Here is an 18,286-nt window from a genome sequence, read left to right on the forward strand (position 1 = left end):
ACAGTAAAATTAATTTAAAACCAAACCTTTTACCAAAATAAAATTTATGAACAACATTTTTATGTTTTGTGCTACAGAAATGTGTAGTGTGGTGTAATGATATTTAGCCGATAAAATTATATATAATCCTTACAGAAGAGACAATATTCTCAGATTTGCCAAGATATTAAAGTCTGGAATCAAAAGTCACACTGCAAAAAAAATGTTTTTCTTAATTAGTGTTTTTGTCTGGTTTCCAGTCCAAATATCAAAAAATTCTTCAATCAAAATGCATTTACTAGATAAGTAAAATTAGATAAGATATTATCTTTTTAAAAATAAATAATTTTTTGCTTTAAAATAATTATTTTTCTTACCCCATTTTGATTTACTTCCCCAGAAAGCCAGACATAATATCTTATGGCATTTTACTACTTAAGTAAATGCATCTTGATTTAAGAAAAAATATATATATTTGGACTGAAAAAAAATAAAAAAATAAATAAAATTGCAGTGCAGACTAGATCTCAGTGTTTCATCAAATCAAAGATTAAATTATCCGAGCTGCTCTCCATATTCATTTTAATTCCTCTATAATCTAACTATTGACTCATTTGTATCAGTTTTTATTTCTCCAAATCAATTTTATGACTCGTGTATTTTTGAGACAAAGTTTAATTAAGCCATCAAAGAGCATCCTGAGAGCAACAAAATGTTCTTTAGAGTAATTCCATCTTTTCAGGACAGCCACAAAGTGAACAACAGTTCATATAAGCCTCTGAATGTCACAGTTTACTGCTCCGCTCAGGGTTTTTTTATATTTCTTCAGCAGGCTTCGCCTCTTCTGCTTTCTGTTATCGTTCTCAAGCGCTCAGCCTTTGAGCCTATAAATGTCACGTCCTCTCACTTTCCCACACCATTCATCTTGGCTGGTTAGTCAACAGTTAAAGCCTGATTTAAGCAGTTCACCTGCGCTGGTCAGGGGGCGAGGAGGGAGCTCTCGGGGTCAGCCCGGGTCACTCAGACCTGTACACACTCCAGATGAGAGGAGAGGAGAGGAGAGGAGAGGAGAGGAGAGGAGAGGAGAGGAGAGGAGAGGAGAGGAGAGGAGAGGAGAGGAGAGGAGAGGAGACAGATGAGGAGAGGACACGGAGAGGAGAGGAGAGGAGAGGAGAGGAGAGGAGAGGAGAGGAGAGGAGAGGAGAGGAGAGGAGAGGAGACAGATGAGGAGAGGAGACAGATGAGGAGAGGAGAGGAGAGGAGAGGAGAGGAGAGGAGAGGAGAGGAGAGGAGAGGAGAGGAGAGGAGAGGACACAGATGAGGATAGGAGAGGAGAGGAGAGGAGAGGACACAGAAGAGAAGAGAAGAGAAGAGAAAGAGAAGAAGAGAGGAGAAGAGAGGAGAAGAGAGGAGAGGAGAGGACACAGATGAGGAGAGGAGAGGAGAGGAGAGGAGAGGAGAGGAGAGGACACAGATGAGGAGAGGACACAGGAGAGGAGAGGAGAGGAGAGGAGAGGAGAGGAGAGGAGAGGAGAGGAGAGGAGAGGAGAGGAGACAGATGAGGAGAGGAGAGGACACAGATGAGGAGAGGAGAGGAGAGGAGAGGAGAGGAGAGGAGAGGAGAGGAGAGGAGAGGAGAGGACACAGATGAGGAGAGGACACAGATGAGGAGAGGAGACAGATGAGGAGAGGAGAAGAGAGGAGAGGAGAGGAGAGGACACAGATGAGGATAGGAGAGGAGAGGAGAGGAGAGGAGAGGAGAGGAGAGGAGAGGAGAGGAGAGGAGAGGAGAGGAGAGGAGAGGAGACAGAAGAGAAGAGAAGAGAAGAGAAGAGAAGAGAAGAGAAGAGAAGAGAAGAGAAGAGAAGAGAAGAGAAGAAGAGAAGAGAGGAGAAGAGAGGAGAGGAGAGGAGACAGATGAGGAGAGGAGAGGAGAGGAGACAGATGAGGAGAGGAGAGGAGAGGAGAGGAGAGGAGAGGAGAGGAGAGGAGAGAGAGGAGAGGAGAGGAGAGGAGACAGATGAGGAGAGGAGAGGAGAGGAGAGGAGAGGAGAGGAGAGGAGAGGAGAGGAGAGGAGAGGAGAGGAGAGGAGAGGACACGACACGACACGACACGACACGACACGACACGACACGACACAGATTAGGAGACAGGTGATGGAGCTTTTATTCTCACTGTTATGATGTCAGAGCAACCGTCTGTGTGGCATACAGATCAAACAAACACATTTCCTCCAAGCAGGCAAGATACCTATTTTTAAGAGTGAAATAAGTCATTCATTAATAAAAAATAAAAAATAAATTATTCTTTTTTTTTTTTTTTCTTTTTTTTTTAAGTTGTTGAAACAGAATCAAATTCAAACTAATGCGGTTTAGAAAGAAAATAAACATTACTGCACTGGGTGTTAACTCTGACACATTTCAACGGACAAATAAAAATAAGAAAATAAAATGAGAGAAAAAAAAATGGACTGCAGCAAATTCAATTTCAGGACCTCCCAAGATTTACTCTTGAAAAACAAAATATTACCTTTTAAAATGTGAAATCACTGCATCATATGGCATTACAATAAAATTAAATTAAACAAAATCAAATCAAATAAACGAATGAGGTTTAGAATAAAAGTAAACATATTACTGCATCGGGTGTTAACCCAGACACATATCAAAATAATAATAATAATAATAAACATGGCAGAACATTTGATTTCAGGACCTCCCAGAATACACTCATGAAGAAAATACCACTAAAATCAGCCCAAAATAAAATAAATAATAAAATAAAATAAAATATTCCCAACCGTGACTGCTGGGTTGTCAGAAAGTGTTATAAATTGTCTGCTGTTTGTGGGCTACTGTACGCCTCACAGCGGTTAGTCCTGCCAGTCCAACATACTGACATATTTCAGAACTGTAATGGTCCGTATGTGTGAAGTGATCTGCAAATCATGAATGTCGTGCTAGCACACACCTCATTATTCACTCTGTCTCTCTCTCTCTCACACACACACACACACACACACACACACGAGCTCTGAAGATCTTTCCACGTCTGACACTCCTCCTCGGTGATCTGTCACGATGACGTGTGAGAGAAAAATATCACACTTTATTGAGTCAATGAGGCCGTGCTGCACAATTAATTAAATAAATATTAAGGAATATGATAACGACTGGCGGTTAACTAGCTGTGAAAGTATTGATTATAGCATTGGGATCTAGTGTTTTTGCTGTTGTTGTTGATTGATTGATTGATTGATTTGATATGGACATAACAACAGCATTGGACAAACCAGATACATTGTTTTTAGTGTTATAGCAAAAACTGCTAATTTGCAACACTTGTCCATAGGAGGCTACACATTTCACAAAACACAACACAATACAGTATACAAAACACAATGCAAAACAGTACACAGTACAATATTTAAGAGGGTAAACAATACACATCATCAATATATATTTCATACAGCATTACCATGTGTGCAGCTTTGACTTGACTTAATCAACACTTTCACAGCTAACCGCCAGTCATTATCATATTCCTTATTATTTATTTAATTAATTGTGCAGCACAGCCTCATGTTTGCAGAGATGGAGCATCAACCAATCACAGACATGTCAGTGGCAACAACCAGTCATAATGAGTGAGTCTGATCTGAGTGATATGAAAATGAGTGCTGAATCCTCACATGGATTATTTTTTTTCTTTTTTTTTTTTTTTTTGCTTGTCCAACTAATTAAATTTAATGGAACTTATGGAACTCGCCTATATGGAACTCCCTTCCCCTTGATGTTCGCAATAGCAATTGTTTGTTGACTTTTAAAACGCGTCTTAAGACATATCTTTTTATACAGGCTTTTTTATAACATGTTTTATTGAGTCTTTACTGCACTTTATCTGTATATGCGGCTTGTTTGTTGTGTGTTTTGTCTTATGTAGAGACCTGTATATTGCTTGTGAGGTGACCTTGGGTGTTATGAAAGGCGCCATTAAATAAAATGCATTATTATTATTATTATTATCATTAGTATTATTATTAATACTACACTTTTCTTCATTATTTTGCCACAACTTAATTTCATTGCATTCAATCCACTGAAATTGTCAAATGGAAGTTTACTTAATTAATTTGTGTGGACAACAGGATTCATTTGTTTTTGCATTAACTGATTGATATCAAGTAGTTTAGTAAGTTGAAAGTGTTTAATATTGGGATTTAGAATAGTTTCTAATATGTTATGTGATGTTCACTTTACTCAGTAGCCTACTATAATTTACAGTAACTTCAACAATTGTTTATGTTGGTTGCAAACCTGTAACCTTCCTAGCTTAGCTGGTACAACTTATTAATAATAATGAGTAATGTAAAATCATACTGATGCTATTTGGGTCACTTAAAAATTACGTGACTAATGTGACTAATGAATACAAACTAAAAGTCCATGAAAACGAAACTAAGAACAAACACAAGTGAAAACGTGTGACATCCACATTCATTTTATAGCTCTACTCTCCTAATCTAATCTAAACTAATCCTCTTTAGTTGCTCTCTTCTCCAGCTGGATCTGCTCCTGGAGCTCCTCATTCATCAGACAAACACGCAAGACAAGCCAAGACCTTTTTCCAGTATATTTTTCTAGTTCTAGTTGCTGGTTTAGTGCTGATCTAGTCTACCATTAAACTTTATTATACGGACATGAATGATGCCTCAAATCAAGCTTGTCAGTTAAGTCACATTTATTTAGTGCTTCATACAATACAGATTGTTTCAAGCAAACAAAAATATGTTATGAAAATGTTATTACTTATTTTTCATGCATATGCGAACGTTCCATTTTATACATTTGCAAACATAATAGAAATGTTACTTTTGAATGTCTGAACATTTTGAATATTATAGATGAACGTCCAAGAACATTTTAAGAACGTTATCAATGAGGTTAAATGAACATTCTACTAATGTAATTGAAAGAAGTTTATAACTTTGAGAGAGATTTCTGAGAACGTATCCATGTTATGAGTTATTGTTGTAAATTTTAATCGATTATACAATAAATTCAATTCCAGTTGTAAAGCAGCACTTTAGAAGATAATAGTTTTATTATTCGGCTCAATTCAGTTCTTATCCGATAGTGTCAGCGCAGTTAAATCGATAATATTACTAGATATTAATAGTCTTTTAAACATTTAATTAAAGGAGTGCTTTGACCTGGTGGAGAAAACATTGGAGAAAAAATACTCATACATTTACAAATAAATGTTTTCAGTGAACAGTTCTTAAAATAACCACTTTTTTCTTAATGTGAAGAACATTTTTAAAATCTTCCACTATGAAGAACCTTTTGTGCAATGGGAAGGTTCCATGGATCCTAAAGGTTCTTCATGGAACCATCAATAAAGAACCTTTATATTTTAGACACCTGAATATGGCCTTACCTTACTGGCCCAAGCATCGTAGTGTCATTTTTTGTTTGGACTAGTTCTTCATGTTCTTTGCCTCTTCCTCTCGTCCGCTTCGCCAGCACACATTCTCCGTTTACTCGAACACAGAGTCACCGTAAACTACAGCCAAACACAAGAAACACACACACGTTATCCTGCAGCGAGCGCACAGCACAGCCCGACACCTCACTAAATCAAACATCTGTCTTTACCAATTACCCTCAGCTCTCTCTGTGTCCCGATGGAGGCACGCCAACCTATGGGCTGTCTACCCACCGTCACGTCTACACTGAGAGAAGATGTCATGGTGGAACAATGAAGAGCTTTGCGGAACTGGACAGCGTGCAAAATTACTATTTTGAAAGGTTTGATGGCCTTAATTTCGGTGAGCGTATTTGCCATCCATCTCTCTCTCCAAACAGGCTTTGCAGTTCATTTGCTTTGGCAGTCGTCTCAGGTTTGTGGTTTATATCCAGGGTCTCGGGGCATCACGGCTGTGCCATGCTTTCAGAGCGGCGTGATGTCAGAAACAAGATCGATGCAACTTTCAGTGAGTTTAAAATCTGTATCTAATCAAACTCAAAGTTGCAAACTCACTAAACTGTGCTATTTAAGTGCAAAAACATGCATTTTATCCACTATTTGCCCAAACTAAACAAAGTGCTTTCGTGATGGTATAGCACTCCACTGAGTATTTATGTATTTATATCCTTAATGACAATAAATAATGTACATTTATTCATGAGGCAGATGCTTTTATCCAATGCTACTCGCAAATGAGGAGTACAACATACAAAAACAGTCTCCTTTCTATGTAAATGAGGCTTATTATAGCACAAAAGCCCTCGGTTTTCTACTTCTACTGATGTTTTTGGCTAATGCATCACAAAAAGGTGATTGTTTGATTGCTGAAAGTGCATTTTCTGTAAAAAAAAAAAAAAAAAAAAAAAGACAAATGCTAAATGACATAAGATAAATCTTTTTTTTTTTTTTTTTGAGAAATCTAAGAACATTTACTGAAGTTTATGTCAGTGGGGCAAGAAAATTAAACCAAACAAGGACAAACAAGTTTATAAACTCATGATTAAGAAGCTTCTGAGATGAAGATGCAACTTTAAATGAGTTCAAAATACTTAAACTCAAAGGTCCAAGTACACTGAAAACTTCACTGTATCTGCTATATTTATGTGCACATGCATTTTCTTCACTAATCACACACAGACAAACCTAACAAAGCATCTGTGCAAAGCGCTCCAATGTGAGTATTTATGTCGTTAATTACGATAAATTATGATTTCTTTCATTTATTCATTTAGCAGATGCTTTTCTCTAAAGCTACTTAATGAGGAATACAACAAACAAACATGTTTTCTATGTAAATGAGGATTATTAAAGACTGTCCTCATGCATAAACTGAGCACATTCTGTTTCTACTGATCAATGAAGATCAAACTATGGAGAACAGCATCACACAAAAGTATAGTCAAGTGCACTTTCAGCATCTCGACATCCTCCACTCAAATCCAGCCCGCAAGATGGGAAATGGCGTCATGTTAATTGCATTCAGCACTAATTTTGTGGGCGTGTTTGCGATGTTACCTGATTTGCATAATTCCTTTTATAGTCAATGGGGTGCCAAAACAACATAGACAGCATGTGCAAACAAACAACACTATTAGTTCTATTAGTTTAATTCGCTTCGAAAACCACCAATCTTAACAAAGGACCATTTTTATCACTACATTAGAAATATTATATATTTCACAGAATTAACATAAAGCTACACAATGTTTCTGTAATACAACATTTATTTTTATTTATGATTATTTTTATTTATAATAATATATATTATATTTATTAAGCTGTTGAGAAAGTTAACTTTTTTGAAAATAAATTAAATATTTCAGTTAAAAAATTTTTTTAATTTTTTTTGAAATGATCATTTATTACTTAAATATTTTACAGCATTAGCACAAAACAGTGTTTGCAACACAATTAAATGTTTCTATAATATGATCAATTTCTAATCGTAACAATATTAAGCAAGGACTGAGAAAAATGTATATTATTGCTTAACAATTTAGTTGGTGAAAGTTCATCTTCATTTGAAAGATCACAATTTCTTTCATTCTTTGCAATGATGTGCATTTTATTCAGAAAGTAAATGAGATCAGTTTTGCTTTCATCATCATCATCATTATCATGGCAGCGAGCCTGTTGTCAGTGTTGCATGAAGAGCATTTGCCAGCAGACCATCATCCTCGCGGCCTGTGCTGTGCGTTCACTAGGTTTTATTTTTCATCCGAGGGGAGGGGGGGGGGGGGGGGGTGAGGATACCCCGCTGTTTGCACTCCACCCTCCGCTTGTTTCAACCCAAGTTTGAGCTGCTACGTTCTGTCAGTTGGCACCAAGGCTCCTTCCCTCACATCCATCGATTAATGACCTCGCTTATTCAAAAACAAACAACGGCAACTTCCCCCCGGTATTCCAGTCAAAACACGCCAGGCCGGCCGTGTCCGCAGCACCCCGGACAAATCAGCACCAGATGTCCCTGCGCTGTTTTTTTCTCTTTCACCTTCCCTCTTTCCTGTCTGGAATTCCACATTCCGAGAGGACGGGAATATGCCTGGATCCTTGACTATCTTTCAAACCTGTTAGTGAGAGTGTGAAATGAGACAGACGTGTGTTGCTCTATTTACACATGCATGCATATACAAACATTTAAGCATGCAATAACACATATGCACACATTTAAACATGCAATTGCGTGTATATACAAAAATGTAAGCATGCAAAGTTGCTCGAACTACATTTCAAATATACCATCCGATACAGTGCAACACATACCAGCAGGAAAAGCACCCGGAGGAGGACGCATTAAACATTTAGTGCCTCCATGCATCAGTGGCATGCAGCTCTTTGAAGCTGAGCATGTCTCAATAAGGGCTGACAGTATGCATCAGCTCCTGCCAAAGAGACAGCAAATCAGCCCATTAGCCCACCCAAAGCCGTCCAACACCCTGCCTGTCGACACACACCATTCACACCGCTCCTTCAGCCAGGAGGGAAGACTAATTTACTTTTCCACTTCAGTGCTATAGGAAAACAACAGCCCTGCAGTGCCTAAACAAAAGAGCCACTTGAGAGGTGATAGCAGCACCTCTGGAAGCTTCCCACTCTCAGATAAAGCCTATTTAGCAGGAGAGTAAACACACACGTGCACTGTCTCCCTCTCTCTCTGTATGACGGAGGGTAAATAGCTCCCAGTGTTGTTTTTAGGGCTCTGAATCAGAGCATTTGAAGTCTGAGACGGTTTGATGGGGCTGGATTTACAGCTGTCTCCATCTCTTCTTACCCCTTTCACTGACATATAAAGAGGCCAGAGATGTCTTTGAGGAGCTGCGGATGGTTGTGATGTTTGGTCGGGTTAATAAAGCTGCCTGTAACGTACACTTCCAGGACCTTTTAACACTTATTCACTTTTGCTTTACATACATGATTTGTTAGCACTTTATCTTTGCCGGAGAAGCATCTGTTTGTGGTTTTTGCTGTCATTCAAACTATAGCCTGTTTCCTCATTTCTCATTTTTTTACAGCAGAAATTACACAGGTAAAAGACTTTAAAATAAATGAATGTGTTATAAATAGAACTTTTCTCTTATATTAAACACTTACAAATCATCATATTCTAGAGTCAGAGAATATTTAATTAATCTGAATTTACTGAGAATAGTTTGTTAGCATGAACAAAATTCAAAGCTAAATAATAAAAATACCATGAAATTGCCGTAAATGTTGAAATACCATAGTTTTGGACACTACAAAGATGCAATATATGGTATTCTTTGCGTTACCTTGTAAATACCTTTAAATAAATAAATGATTATTAATATTATATCATTGTAAATATATTGGGTGTGTTCAGGTATGGGGCAACATTTTGGCCAAAATCTATACATTCAAAAATCATTTAAATGTTAGAGTTATGATACTACACAACATTATGAAAGTGTAATGATATTGGTCACAATTAAAATTTAACTACCTAAAGAAATCATTGTAAGTATATTTTTTAAGCTTGCAGGGTTTGACTGCTGAACAAATATGTCCTAGCTGTTGAATTCACACTTTATTAAAGCTAATGGTCCATTGACATTGCATGATATTGCATTGCTCCCTGTATTAAATACTCATCCAGACCACGGTGTGCGGGACCACAGAGGATCCCGGACGGCCACAATGGCAGGGGTTTGAAGGGGAATCCTGTGGGAAGGAAAAGCTCTCATTGCTTAGGATCTGCTTGTGTAAACAATCGGGTTAATGAAGCTCACCGCTCCTAATCCCACCCCCCCCCCCCCCCCCCCCCCCCCTTGACCCGCGCACACCCCTGGCTCGACTTAATCCCACCACACAACCCCAACCTGTCAATCACACAGCCCCGGGGCAGTGTGTGTGTGTGTGTGTGTGTGTGTGTGTGTGTGTGTGTGTGTGTGTGTGTGTGTGTGTGTGTGTGTGTGTGTGTGTGTGTGTGTGTGTGTGTGTGTGTGGATCAAGGTGAATTTCAGAGCCTGAATCATACTCAAGCCCAGTCGAGGGCAAAGAGGAGCACAAGTTTAATCAACTCCACATGAATGTGTTTCGGCACTTAGAAACACTTACATCATGACCCAATGCTCTGGCTTTGAAAAGCAAGGCATTTATGAGCCTTATTACGAGCACATATAGAGTATGGCACATGCCACACATGATGATGTGCATTGAGAGAGATGTATTACAATATGTGTCAATGGACAATATATGTGAACAGATCTTGGTTAGATTTATCCTAAATGTTGTTTGCATTCCCTGTTTGTAAAGAAGCGCAGGAATTGTGTTGCTGTAACCTCAGCGCTTGTAACCTCAAGCAAACCTGTTGTTGTATAAATATACATGATGTACCCTGTGCCTCTAAGTTACCTCTGGGCTGTAAAACCAACAACACCATCTCTTCCTAAGGAAGTGTTTACAAATCTGCTCCCTACTTAAAACTTTAAAACAATCCTTGAGAGCAAACAGAGCTGAGAGCTTTAGGAGCGAACACAAATCTGAAGTGTCTGAGGACATTATTCCCGTCCCCTGAGAAACATTTATTATAAGCAGAGCAGAACGAGGAGGATCCATTACAACATCATCATTTTAACCTGAAGGCTTGCTTGCCCACTGGTTTCATTATAAACCAAACCATACATGTTCTTTGACCTGAGTAAACATGAAGTTTGAAAAAAGAAATTTGTTCTGGTCACACAGTCATACTTGCTCTTAAAAATAAAAGTTCTTCGATGATTCTTACAAGCAAGCAAAGAACCCTCTTCTTATCCATAAAAGAAGTCCATATAAATGAATGATTTAAAATTCAATCTGCTCACACGTAGAACTATCAGATGACCTCAGAAGATGTGGATTATAATGCAGAAGACGTTTAGGGTGTTGTTGCATGAACTGTAATTAAATAGAAAAGAGCTGAACATTTATTTTGCAATGGAAAATCTTTTAAAAAGACGTTTTTGTTCTATCATAAGCATCATGACTCATTCTCAGGTGTTTCTTTAAAGCGCCTTCTGTCTTCTTTCCATGTTCTCACACTTCTCTCTTATCTTGTAGTCATTGTGTCGTCTTCCTTTCTCTTTCCCCGTCGAGAACGTTTATTTGGGAGGAGGGTTCAGGCACTTTCTAATAGCCGGATTATCGTGATGATGAGGTTGATTTATGAGTCTCCTTCTGTCCATCCTCATTGATCAGATGAGTGTGAAGCTTTAGCGTTCAGACAGACACCTTGAAGGATTGAGAAGAGTTTAAACACACCAAAACCTTCTGAAAACTCGACTTTATCTCTATATCACTGTTCTAGTGTCAGTCTATGAAGAGCGTGTCAGTTAACCTCCTTCCTCATGTGTCTCGGATGAAGGATCTGTGATGTTCAGGATGATTTGGCTTTAGAGGTTTATGCAAGTCATTTGACAAATTAACTGCAATGTAAGATCTATTTATAACCATAACCATCGTAATGCATTGCAAGTAATTTAATAATGTAATTTAATTACTTTTCCCTTGAAAAAGGGGATCGCTCAATTTTTTTTCCTGTGATTAATTACAGTTACTTCTGATGTAATTGCATTAAATACTGTATAGACAATTTGGTAAAACACTTTATTTTAGTGTCCTTGATACATATGTTACATGTACTTACCATAGTAATAACAGTAAATTATGCAAAATTACATGCAACTAACCCTCAACCAAACCCTAACCCTACCCTAACCCTAAGTAGATTTAGTTAATTAATATTAATATTACTCAGTACTTAAAATATATAATTACACTGTAACAATGACACCTTAAAATAAAGTGTAACCGACAATTCTATATAAAACAATAGAGGATTTAACATCAAAATGTAATGTTAAAATGTATATGTTTATAATCTAACCTTCTCCCTTTAAATACTTTGGTCAGTTCAAGAATAATTTATGCAATTATTGAAGAATTAAAAAGGCAGTTTCGTGTCTGTTCTTGTAATGTTCAACTGGTCGAGGTTTATATGGGATTTTGAGTAATGCAATACTTTTTAGACTAACTTACCCAACACTAATCATGACAAAAAGCTATCATCTGATACCAGGTTATTAAAAAATCATGGTATTATGATGGTCCATGATTGCAGTTATAGCTTTTTTTTTTTTTACTTTAAAATATATAGGACTGAAATACCATGTTTTCATTTTTATAATTCCAGGAATACCATGGTAGTACAAATGAGTAAATGTCCAAAAAACATTGTAGTACTAAGCAACTTTTTGGTGCTTTGTTGTTACAAAAAAAAAGGGTAGCACTTTATTTGACAGTCCTGTTCCCCATGTCAAGTCAAGTCAAGTCAAGTTTATTTGTATAGCGCTTTTCACAATACAGATTGTATCAAAGCAGCTTCACAGTATTAAATTAAAATAATACAACAAAGTTTGTTTCAAGAGGAATTTATTGATTGATAAAATTAAATTAAATATCCCCAAAATATCCCCAACTGAGCAAGCCAAAGGCAACAGTGGCAAGGAACCGAAAAACTTCATCAAGTGACCTAATGGTGTCCTAAAACTCCATCAGGTGACCTAATGGAGAAAAAAAAAAACCTTGGGAGAACCCAGGCTCAGTCGGGGGCCAGTTCTCCTCTGGCATTTATGAGCTAGAGGCCGGATTGTAGTTTGAACTGTAGGATTATATGAATGCCTGGCTGAAGAGATGCGACTTTAATCTAGTTTTAAACTGGGAGAGCGAGTCTGAGCAACGAACAGTATCAGGAAGACTATTCCAGAGTTTTGGAGCCAAATGTGAGAATGCTCTCCCTCCTTTGGTGGTTCTGGATATCCTAGGTATGACCAAAAGCCTTGAATTTAGTGATCTTAAAGAGCGCGATGGATTATAGGGTGATAAAAGATCCGTTAAATAGACTGGAGCTAAGCCGTTTAGGGCTTTATAAGTCAGTAGCAATACCTTGTAATTAATACGGAACTTTATAGGTAACCAATGCAGTGATGATAAAATCGGTGTTATATGATCATATTTTCTTGATCTAGTAAGAACTCTAGCGGCGGCATTTTGGACTAACTGTAGCTTGTTTATTGAGGATGCAGGACAACCAGCTAATAAAGCATTACAGTAATCCAGTCTCGAGGTCATGAATGCATGAACTAACTTTTCTGCATCAGAAACTGATAGCATATTACGTAGCTTAGCAATGTTTCTAAGGTGGAAAAATGCTGTTTTTGTAACATATGAAATATGATTTTCAAAAGACAGGTTGCAATCGAGTATAACACCCAGGTCTTTTACTGTAGAGGATAAAGTAACAGGACATCCTATGATGTTAAAGTTGTATTGTGCGAGGTTTTGTGGGCGGTTTTTTGAACCGATAAGTATTACCTCTGTCTTGTCTGGCCATGTACATACTATGTACTTATTATAGCAATTACAATAATGGTGTTATTTGGTGTACAATGGTGTACAATAATGGTGTTGTGCAGACGGGGCATGTTGTCACACTGCATTACAATGTGCCCCTATTAGAAATATGCTATAACATTCTATACTTTTATTAATTCTATTGAGAAAACATGAGAAAAAGGTGAATAAAGACTGAGAGTCAATGTTCAGAAATGACTAATTATTTGTTTTGAACTATGTTGTATAGCTGTGTTTTCCTGTGTTCGTAGTTAAAACTCAAAAATGAGTTTATATTTAATTATTAAAAAATGCCATTATTTTATATGAAAAAGTTTATAGTTGTATTTTATTTAGAAAATATTTTAGTTTGTCTTGTATATATATTTTTTTATTAGATCAGATGACATTTTAAGCTGTTTTATGGTCATGTTACAATGTGCCCCTCACATGTTACTATGGGGCATGTTGTCACATTTCACTTCCATTCTTTCGGGGTATCAAGAAAAAAGTATATACTGTATTAATAAAACAAAACCACATAATTGTACTAGACATGTGGGAAATTAATGTGGGAAAAAATAAATACTCTGAACCATAAGTAGATTTACACATACTGAGAAAGTCAAAAAGCGTTACTTTGTGCCCCCCCTCTCCCCTACTAACCCTGAACCTACACCTAAACCCATGTAGTTACCTTATATTACCAGTAGGCTAATTTCTAAGGTAAGTATGTTGTAAGTGCATGTGAGTGCATGTACTGTAAAATAAAGTGCAACCCAAAAAACTTGGTAGAATGGAATCAGAAATCAGACATGATCATACCATGGTACTATACCACAGTATTGAAATTCATATACCATAATACTCCAAGGTACTGCCAAAAACCCATGGCCTTAAAAACAAGCAGAGCCATGACAGGTATAAAAGCGAGGCTGTGATGGATATTGACTTACCGTGTTTTCACTGGCATCCAAAAGCTGTATAAATCTCCTAGATCACTTGTAATTTTCCACAGCTCATGGATTACCATGGTAAACTTGTATAATACCTGCAGTGATTTTTTTTACCTGTGTGTTTATGTGTGTTTGTGCATATGAGAGAGAGAATCGGTGAGCAGTGAAGGAGAAGAGTTATAGAAAATAACGGCCCTGAAGCAAGATCCAGAAAAGCAGCCGTGGTCTGATGCAGCGATGGAGCTTTCCCGTGTCATGCAGGAATCCTGTGCCAAAAACAACATGGCAACTTTACCCGAGCCGTGCGTTTGGCAGAACCGGGATCCGTTCATCCCATCAAGCCCTGTGTCAGGGTGGTGACATGGCCCGTCTGGCAGACTCTCACAAGACTGGAGCTCCCATAACCAGAGGCTTTATGGAAGACCCTGCCGGTTATTATTTCTATTAGCAGCGTTTCTTCTCCTCCCAGAAGCCAGCGCTCGCTCTCCACACATGGTTCTGCTCAGACGGGCCGTGTTTGCTTTACTTAAGAGCTTTTTTGCCAGATACCGTTCTGAGATTTTTCTTCACCGTCCCCTCTGGTCTTTTCCTCATCCTGGCAGTCTTTGTTTTTGTGTTTGTGGAAGTGATGCCTTTTAGCACGCTCGTGTTTGCCTTTTTGTGTTTATTAGATTTTCATTTTTCAACAGGAAGTAGAGTGGTTCATTAGAAACAATTAAGCTGGATCTGTAGTGTGACAGGTGGTCTTTCCTGTAAAAATTTATGAATATCTATAAAACAAGAGCAGTTTAAATTAAAGAGCAAAATTGTATTTGATATAAACACTTATTTTCAGTTAAATTTACAAAATAGCATGATTCCAAATGTAATTTTTATTTTATTCTTTATTTTACAGTACTTTTTGGCATGATTGTGTTTATACAAAGCATTATATACAAAACAAGTAATGAAAAGAAAAATACATATTAATAAAATAGGCCAAAACATTAGAATAGTAATAAAATATGGCTCTAAATAATGAATAAAAATATTGATTAGTAATTAATTAATTAATAGTAATTAATTCAAATTTTATATATATATATATATATATAATTTTAATTAATAACTTAGAGCCTTATTTTATTACTATTTTATTATAAATATGTATATAGCCTACTATTACTGTTGTATACAATTTAATTATATATATATATATAGTTTTTTTTTTTTTTTTTTTTTTTTATAAACCATATTAAAAGGCTATACCACATGACACTCAAATGGTGAGTAAATACACTCTAATACATGGTGTTACCACATCTAAAAATGATTTAAGTCAAAATAAATGTGGAATTACCATAATACACCTCTAAATACTTCAGTATCACTGTGATATATTGTTTTGTTTTTGTGAAGCTCACTGACTCTCCACAGAAGAAAGAAAGTCTTACAGGTTTAGAACAATGAGGGTGAATGAATGATGCCAGAATTGTTATTTCTGTGAGAACTGACCCTTTAAATGACTGTATTCTCAGTCTCTGAACGTTCTATACAGTATCTCATCAGTTTTACATCTGAAGTAAACCGATCTTGTTTTAAGGATGTTTAAATATCGTTACTGAAAAACAAGACTTCTGAAGAACTCTGATGGTCTTGTCTGACAGTAAGTAGTTTTGACAGTAACATGTAGAAGTGAACGTTTCAGGTGACTTACAAGTGCTGTGATTGACACACACATCGAAACGTTGGAAACACTGTAACAGAATATGACAAACCTGAGTTCTTCACAAAACTGAAAGCTCTGATATTTCTCATGATGAGCCACGATTCTGAGTTATTGAGGATGAAAAGCGAGATATGAGTGAGATCGATGATTTCTCTCCTGTTGAGATAAGATAAGAGAGGTATGAAGATTTCTTACACACTTATTGCTTAACTCCATAGCTCAATTATGTTTCCTTTAAATATCAACATTGTCTCAGGTGTTTCTTCTAAACATTACAGACCCAACATGCGACATATAGTAAGATTAGATATCTATAAAATGAACGTGGAGAGCTGCTCAGATCAAGAGATTGAGATCTCCATCTTTGAAATTGACAATCCGAGCACAGTTTGAAATCTCTTCTGAAACTCTTGAGAGGACTGAGGTCTTTTTCTCTGGAGAAACATCTGAGAAGCAAGTCTCCAATTGTTCTCTGTTTTATCGTATCTCTATCTAGATGAGACAACTGCCTGCCATATTAAAGATCTCATTCGATCCAGATCTTCAAATCTAACTGGGGATTGTTCTTTCCTGTGGGTATTTTCCCAGTCACTTGTGTCGTAAAACATCTTTTGTGTGTTTGGATATGGCCTGTGTTCTGTGTATGACAGCACAACAATGGGGAAATTCCCCCAAGTTTTCTTCTGGACACAATAATAGTCATCCGAGAAGGAGAACAGCAGAACTAGTTAACATCAGCCACAAGCAAAACAGAGATGCTTTCTGAGGGCAAATAGACTGTAAAAAGTGAAGAGTAAATAGGAAAGAAGTATTCCGGTAAAGCCAAAGGTTCTAAGAAAGTTTTGCTGACGTTCCCAATCAGTTATAAAAACATTATTTCTGGATGTTTAAAATGTGTTATGTTTTAAAAACACTTTGGTTCCGAATATAAAGGCAACATTCCATTTTATGGGAATGTTACTTTTGAAAGTTCTCTGAACATTCTGAAACAATGTTTCAATGCATCTTTAAAAAATGATACTAAAATGTTACATGAACTATAAATAAAAAAATTCGGTAACACTTTATGGTTACACTTTATTTTAAGGTGTCATTGTTACAGCGTAATTATATATTTAAGTACTGAGAATAATTAAGCAACTACATGTACTTACTATAGGGTTAGGGTAGGATTAGGATTTGGTTGAGGGTTAGTTGCATGTAATTATGCATAGTTTACTGTTATTACTATGGTACATGTAACATATGTAACAAGGACACTGTAAAATAAAGTGTTACCCACTTTATTTTACAGTGTCCTTGTTACATAGGTTACATTTAGAGTAAATTATGCATAATTACATGCAATTAACCCTCAATCAAATCCTAATCCTACCCTAACCCTATAGTAAGTACATGTAGTTGCTTAAAAATTAAACTCAGAACATTTCTAGGAACGTTCCCTGTTAGCCGGGAGAGATGTTTAATTACATGAGTCCAAATGAAAGTAAACATGAGATATAGGCGGTTATGAAAAGTAAAGTTATTAAAAAAACGACGTTTTGTTCAATAACCACCCAGAATTGAGGTCGTTCTCCATCTCAGGGCTTGAAGTGCACGGGGGTTGTAGGTGAACAAACATCTCCACTGAGATCATAACACTCCACCCTTAAACCTCCTCTGTTTTTCTCCTTTAAATCCACATCATCACTGCACTGTCTGACACTTGTGCTTGCTGCTCTGTGTTCATTTTGGAGGAGGAGAAAAACACTGGTTGCTTTCTTTGCAGAGTCCATCAAACCCTGCAAACACTCTGGAAAACAGAGCAAATCTCTTTTAGCTTTAATAACTATATGAGCTGCGGTCGAGAGGTCGCTCAGACTGCGTCCACCAGCCGCTTCGTCTGGCAAACAATTAAAAGTTGTTTTGATGGTTTGGACTCGATTGAACTCGTACAGTAACGACTTATTGTTATGTCTGGAGCAAAATATGAAAATACGGCGCCTTTATTGAGGAAATTAAATTCACTGTGTCATGTGAAGCCAGAAGGGAAGGACACTCCCTTCGTGAGCTCATCAAAATGGAAACGCGCTGATAGTCGTATATGTGCTGTGGTTTAACATGAGAGACAAGGAGACACATCAGCGTCCACTGCAAATAATCATATTTTTGTCTTGTTTTCCACCACAAACATCCGTGAAACAAAATATGTTTACTTGTGAATCAAAACTGATTGATGCTAGTTAA

The 18,286-nt window shown here is 37.0% G+C and overlaps 1 protein-coding gene across 1 annotated transcript in view; it reads left to right on the plus strand.

Moving 5' to 3' along the window:
• Positions 1 to 973: 973 nt before the first annotated feature.
• Positions 974 to 18,286, plus strand: part of eya2 (EYA transcriptional coactivator and phosphatase 2) — a 79,109-nt gene continuing 61,796 nt past the window's right edge. Inside the window, exon 1 of the mRNA XM_082136443.1 lies at positions 974 to 984. The gene's annotated coding sequence lies outside the window, so the exon portion shown is untranslated. The remainder of the gene's footprint in view (positions 985 to 18,286) is intronic.

The sequence above is a fragment of the Leuciscus leuciscus genome, assembly GCF_965113295.1.
Source record: "Leuciscus leuciscus genome assembly, chromosome: 14".
In the NCBI taxonomy this organism is placed as follows: Eukaryota; Metazoa; Chordata; class Actinopteri; order Cypriniformes; family Leuciscidae; genus Leuciscus; species Leuciscus leuciscus.